The following is a 6,000-nucleotide window of genomic DNA, read 5'->3' as shown; positions in this document are numbered from 1 at the left end:
GAGTCTTTTACAGAAAAGCCATAAACGAGAATAAAAACCTTTGTATTTTTTTTTTTTTTTTGCAAAAATGAGGAAGTTGCTTAATAGTTTGTCGTTTAAAAGCAACCTTTTCAAAAGGTTGATTCAAAAGCTCCTCATAGCACACTAGCTTGGTTTCCAAGCTAGTGTGCTATGAGGAGCAGGGTTGGAAAAAAACCCCACTAACCCAAAAGATGTCAAATGAAAAAATGACAGCAAAATATGGACAGGGCAGCTGTTCACTAAAAGAACTGCAAATGTTGAAAAAGTTCCTGCTTACTGTCTACACCTGAATGTCTCCACTGTGGGCGATAAGGTATATTTCTATTCCATTCTGTTTAGTTGTCTTTAAATTGCCTTCAGGTGTGAGTGTGTGTTCATGGTTTGAGTCTCTATGTTGCCCTGGAACAGAATACAAAGTGAATTGATTAATTACACAGCCTGACGTTTCCAAGATTTTATTTCTTGGTTACAGCTAATGAAAACACGACATTTAGATGATAGTATTACATCAAACCAATTTTAACATAATGATAACAATAAAAACATGTATAATACAGAATTGTGGGCTAATTGGAAAGTATGCATAATACCTGCTGGAAGGTGATGTTCATTATTCAAGCTAGCTAGCTAGATAAAGTTTGCATTGTTGCTATTCACCAGTAGTTGTTGTAGTAGTTGTTGTTTTCGGGAAATAAAATAATATTAAAACTTTATTATGTATCAAAATCTCCAAAGAGCATTATAATCCTGTGACCTCAGCACAGCAGAAGACACTCGCTCCATTTAACGAGAAGCATAATCTCTCTCTCTCAATTGGAAATCTTAAAATAGTGTCAGTGGGCTCCTCTTTACCAAATATAGGTTATCCAAACACTCCGGCTCGCTCCCTCTCTCCCCGGGTTGTACCATCGCAGGCGGGGAATGAACGGGAACTTGTGCGCCGGGAGCTGGAGATGAATACTTCATCCCTGACCCACATAATGGCGATATATGAGGCTCTGTGAAGCGCTCCCCGGTGCGGCGGCGGCTCTCCGCGTCTCGACTCCCATCTTCCTCCGCCTGGATCCGACTCGCCTCTCCTCTCCTCGCCTCTGCTCTGCTCTCCCTCTCTCCATCTCGCTTTCCAAAAGGCAGAGAGGAGGGAGGAACAGAGGAGACTTCTGCCGAGGAAAGAGCGACGGAAACGGAAAAAGTAAGTAGCTCCAGAGGGAAAGTAAATGGAAATGTTACCTCTCTCCTTGATAAGGCTCGGTTTTTATTGGCCCTTCAGCCGGCAGAAGGTGAGTGGAAGCTGTGCTCTAAACTTAGTGGCTGAGACTGACGTAATGGAAAACCATAAGGTCTGTTGACACTAAAACTATTTCAAAGAATATTATGAATATGGTTTTACTGTCGTGTTTAAACTTATTTCAACTTTTAAAAAAATTAAAATAACAGAGTATTTAGTTCCTGTGTAACTCAAGGTTTTGTTACACTCTGGTTCAACGGTAAAGTTGATATAAAGTAATTTATGCATTAAAAAAGTAACAAAAAGAATCACAAAACAGAATGGCACCAAGGAGATGAAATATTAAAGCAGAAAACTAAGTACTTCTGTATGATTTAGCATGTCAAATATGAAAACAGAAAGCAGCAAACAACATGAGGCAGAGAGTTGCAGGATGGATGCAGGATGCACAAACATGGTGGTGATAGTATTATACCTTAACTGGACAAATGGGATTTAAATACTGCCAGAGCTGAATACAGAGCAAATAGTGCAATGAAATGTGTTAGAGGCTACAAAAGACTTGAGACTGGGGTCAGAGGTCGCCTTCTGTCAGGACAGAGACCCTAAATGTACAGCCAGAGACACAACAGTATGGTTTGGATCAAAGCATCTTCGTGTTAGAATGGTCTAGTCAAGTTTAAGCTCAGGATCTTACTTAGCTTAGCATGTTGTTTACAGATGTGATCTGACTGAGCTAGCAGAAACTATTTCAATGACTTGCAGCTTAAAGGGGCAGCATCGTGCATTCCAGCCACATAGAATCATTTTGTAGCACAATCAAGTAACTATGTTACCTTCATTTGTTATGAAAATGTTGTGTATGTCAAACATGACTGAAAAGAAATTTGTCTTTGTATTTTAACACCTTAAAATCAGACGCCTGTCTCTTTAAAAACTCCTGGTCTTCCTGAAACTCTGCCTTCAGGAAGTCATCACAACGTGGCTCCTCTATCAACCCTCTAACAAAGTTTTCACCAGCGTTGCTCTGAGAAGCAGCTCCTATAATGAGCTCAACAGATCTGCAGTTACACCAGGTGTTTGCTAGTTGATGCTGGCTAGTCTAGAGGAGTGGAGTAGGGTAGGCGTGTGGAGGGCAGCTCCAAACTGCCGCTCCGAGGAGCAGCTTCACCTTGAAGGCAAGGTCTCCCCAGGCATTTTGCACAGTTGGATGGTTACCATGGAGATTAAAATATTTCTCAAACATGCATGAAAGAATCCTAGCAGCACTCCAGATGTGTCTTTCACAAGGGAATAATTTTATAACATCATATATAGCAGGGAAAAATGTTGATTTCATGTAATGCTGCCCGTTAAAGTCGCAGCTAAATGTGACTGAGTTGAGCTATACACACTTTTCAGATTTTTATTTGTATACGCTGAATAACATTAGTCTATTATTTTCAGTATGTCAGTTTTATCTTTGGGGTAAAAATGAGCTATCAAGATAATGCTGGTGTTCACTGTAATACATGAAATCTCAATAAAATGCTAAGACTTATTGTGACATAACAAGAAAACATATAAGGCTTTTAAATACATTTTCAAAACATCGTTGTGTATTTAAGACATCATGCTAATGTGATCATTTGTGAGTGGATGAAAAGAAAAGAGTTCACTCTTTTTCAGTTCTCGTGTTATGGATATTGTAAAATAGGTGCTGAATGGTTCTTTGGTTTTGAAATGGCTTAAGTCTTACATGAATTTCTAACAAAACACACAACAGATTTCACACTGTAGTTTTACTTACTTTTTGTAATGAAATAAGGTCTAAATTTTAAAAACTCCACACTCCCTCTAATTTCATCAGATTCAGAGGGAAGCAGCAGCCAAGCTCTGGTAAACAAGCATATTTCTGTGAGTGAACACAATACCAATTGTTGTTGCCAGTTAATCTGGTAAAATTTAATGTATGGTTTTAATGAGTGAAAAATCAGCTCACCAAAGGTGGAAGCATGTTAACATATAGAAGAAAGTATCAGGATTGACTGTTTTGGGGACAAAAGTTGAAATTCCTTAAAGTGTTCAGAGCCATTCAAGCTGTCAGAGAGCAAATGGGAGTGAGCCACCAAAAACTAGTCAGGATGTTTAGATGCTTGAGTTGACTACTTCTCATTAATTTAAAGCATAAAAACAATTGGATGGGGGAGTGAATACTTTAGGCTCTATTGTGTAGCTCAGCTTTCAGTATCCACAAAGATTCACCAGAGGCAGAACTAAGTTTAGCACAACACCAACCTGGTGAAGACCCAGGAAACACAACAGGTCTGCAGACCTCAGTTTGGCTATTTAATGTTAAAGTTTATAACAGTACATTCATAAAAAGGTGAAAGCCATAACTTGTTTGGAAGTGTTGTTTGAGAAAACCCATTCAAAGCCCATCAGCAGCGACTGAAGCACGGTGGTGGAGGGTGATGACCTGGGCTTGTCTTGCCATCACTGAGTCAAAAATGCAATTCTTTGTACTCCAAACTATTTCTGGAGTCAAATTTGAATCTGTTGTAGATGAGAGAGAAGAGCAGAATCAGCTCTGTCAGACAGGAAGTGAGCTGCCATCTGACTTTTCAAAACAAACTGATTCTAGCTCTGGTTTTGCTCCGTATATCAACTGAATATTTCGTTCTTTGATGTCTTCCGTTGAGGTTATAGTAGATTTAAATCATCAAAATGTACATCTTGATAAATGAACTCAAGGTGTATTCTCTTTCTAATCCTACTTCTTCTTCTGTAAACTTAGCCTATATTTGAAAGTTGATCCATGAGGTTAGGTTTAAAGCTGATTGGACTGTTTATGTTGTCTGCCACAGCTCACCAGCTTCCTACAGGCCCCTGTCCAAGCATGAAACCATGATTGATGATGATGGGCCTATTGTTGCAGTCCTTCTGACAGTCATGACTCTGAATATAAAGACATTTCAAGCCTTATCAGAAAGGTCACTTTACTCAATATTCAGCGCACATGCCTGACTCTGATGTGCCGCGGTTTGAGTTCGTTGTCGACGTGACAGAAGAAGAATGACATTTCTGTTGCATCCCGTCTCCCTGGAGAAGATTGGCTCAACCTTCCTGCCTGCCAAGTGGCTTCATTTTATTACACAAATTTCAGAGTTCCATTTCTACCAAATTCATCGATTTGGTGTTTATCAAGAAAAGTGATATGATATGAATTTCACTCCACTTCCTGCAATCTGTTTTGGTGAGGGAGGCTGCTGAAACGATCTTTCACGTGACAATAAAAGTGCCACGTTTGGCACAAAGCAGTGTGTCATCTGTTTGAGCTCATGCTCTAAAAAATCATAAAGAAAATAAAAAATTATCATGTTTACAAATACGCTTGACATATTAAGACAACTTTTACATGTAAAAACCTATGTGACAAACTTATGCTTAAAGGGGGACATTATGACAAATCATATATATATATATATATATATATATATATATATATACATATATATATATATAAAATGTGACTTAAAAGAAATTTGACATTGCAAATGCCTTGAAATTGGGCCTCTGTCTCTTTAAAAACTCCTGCTCTTTTTGAAACTCCGCCTTCAGGACCTCATCACAACATGGCTCCTCTGTTAACCCTTTAACAACATTTTTTACCAGCACTGTTCTGAGAAGCAGCAACTACAATGAGCTTAACAGAGGCACAGGTGTTTGCTAATTGCAGTTGGCTAGTCTGTAGGAACTGAGTTGTCTTGAAGGTGGAGCTCTGTCCCACCAGGCGTTTTGCACAGCTGAGTGGTTGCCATGGGAAATGAAAGGATTTCTTAAACATGAAAAGGACATGATTTAACATGAATGTGATATTGTACGGCGGCTTCCGTATTTTTGTTTGTTTGGCTTTTTTTTTGTTTCTCTTCCTTATCACATAGTCATGTAAGGTTATAGACAGCTCAGTGTACAATTTTCTATTTTCTCTGCTTGTGAAAACACAAAACTAATAAAAATGTACAAAGAATAAAAAACATGCATGAAAGAGTCAAGGCAACACTCCAGGTTTATTTCTGATGAAGGAATAATTTTATAGCAGGACGCAAAGCTCAAAAAAGTCAGTTTTACACAACTCTGCCACTTTAAATGATATGGAGGCTGAAACTATTCAACAGAGACCCGCATAACACATTTTGATCAATATGACATGAGCGACTGAAAAGGCAGAGACAGAATTGTACATGTATCGCATGTATCAATGTGCAGAAGCATTTGCAACTCGTACAAAGAAAAGAGAAACAGCTCAAGTCACCCAATGATCTGAAGACTGAACAGGATGCTTTGACAAATTCAATTCTGATCTGAGAAACGTACCAAAGCGTCTGAGAGAACCTGTAATACAAAGAACAGATAAAGATGAAAGACATGTTGTTGTAAATACACTGACTGCTCAGTCTGTAAGGTGTTCATTGTGTTCACAGCTGGGGGGAAGAAACTGTCTCTGTCAAGGCTGGTTTTTAACCAACAGCGCTCTGTAACACCTGGAGGTAAAACTAGAAACAGTTTGTGTTCAGAATGTGTACGGTCTGCAGAGAGGTTAGCTGCCCTTGGATTCAACACATTCCTTAAAACAGCAGCTAAAAACAGAATGAGACAGCAGAGTTTTATTTAGATTGTTTATTCTAAGTCTCATGTATATATATATATTTTTTTTCTGTGCGTAATCTATATTTTAATTTTGAAACAATTTGCCATTTTTAGCATCTGGT

At 38.6% G+C, this 6,000-nt stretch overlaps 1 protein-coding gene across 2 annotated transcripts in view; it reads left to right on the top strand.

Annotated features, from left to right (window-relative positions):
* Nucleotides 1-505: 505 nt before the first annotated feature.
* The window catches only part of klhdc8a (kelch domain containing 8A), a 49,677-nt gene continuing 44,182 nt past the window's right edge, over nucleotides 506-6,000 (top strand). For both annotated transcript variants that reach the window (XM_044122337.1, XM_044122335.1), the window contains exon 1: nucleotides 506-1,213. The gene's annotated coding sequence lies outside the window, so the exon portion shown is untranslated. The remainder of the gene's footprint in view (nucleotides 1,214-6,000) is intronic.

The sequence above is a fragment of the Gambusia affinis genome, linkage group LG07 (assembly GCF_019740435.1).
Source record: "Gambusia affinis linkage group LG07, SWU_Gaff_1.0, whole genome shotgun sequence".
NCBI lineage: Eukaryota > Metazoa > Chordata > Actinopteri > Cyprinodontiformes > Poeciliidae > Gambusia > Gambusia affinis.
This window is presented reverse-complemented; position numbering and strand designations above follow the sequence as displayed.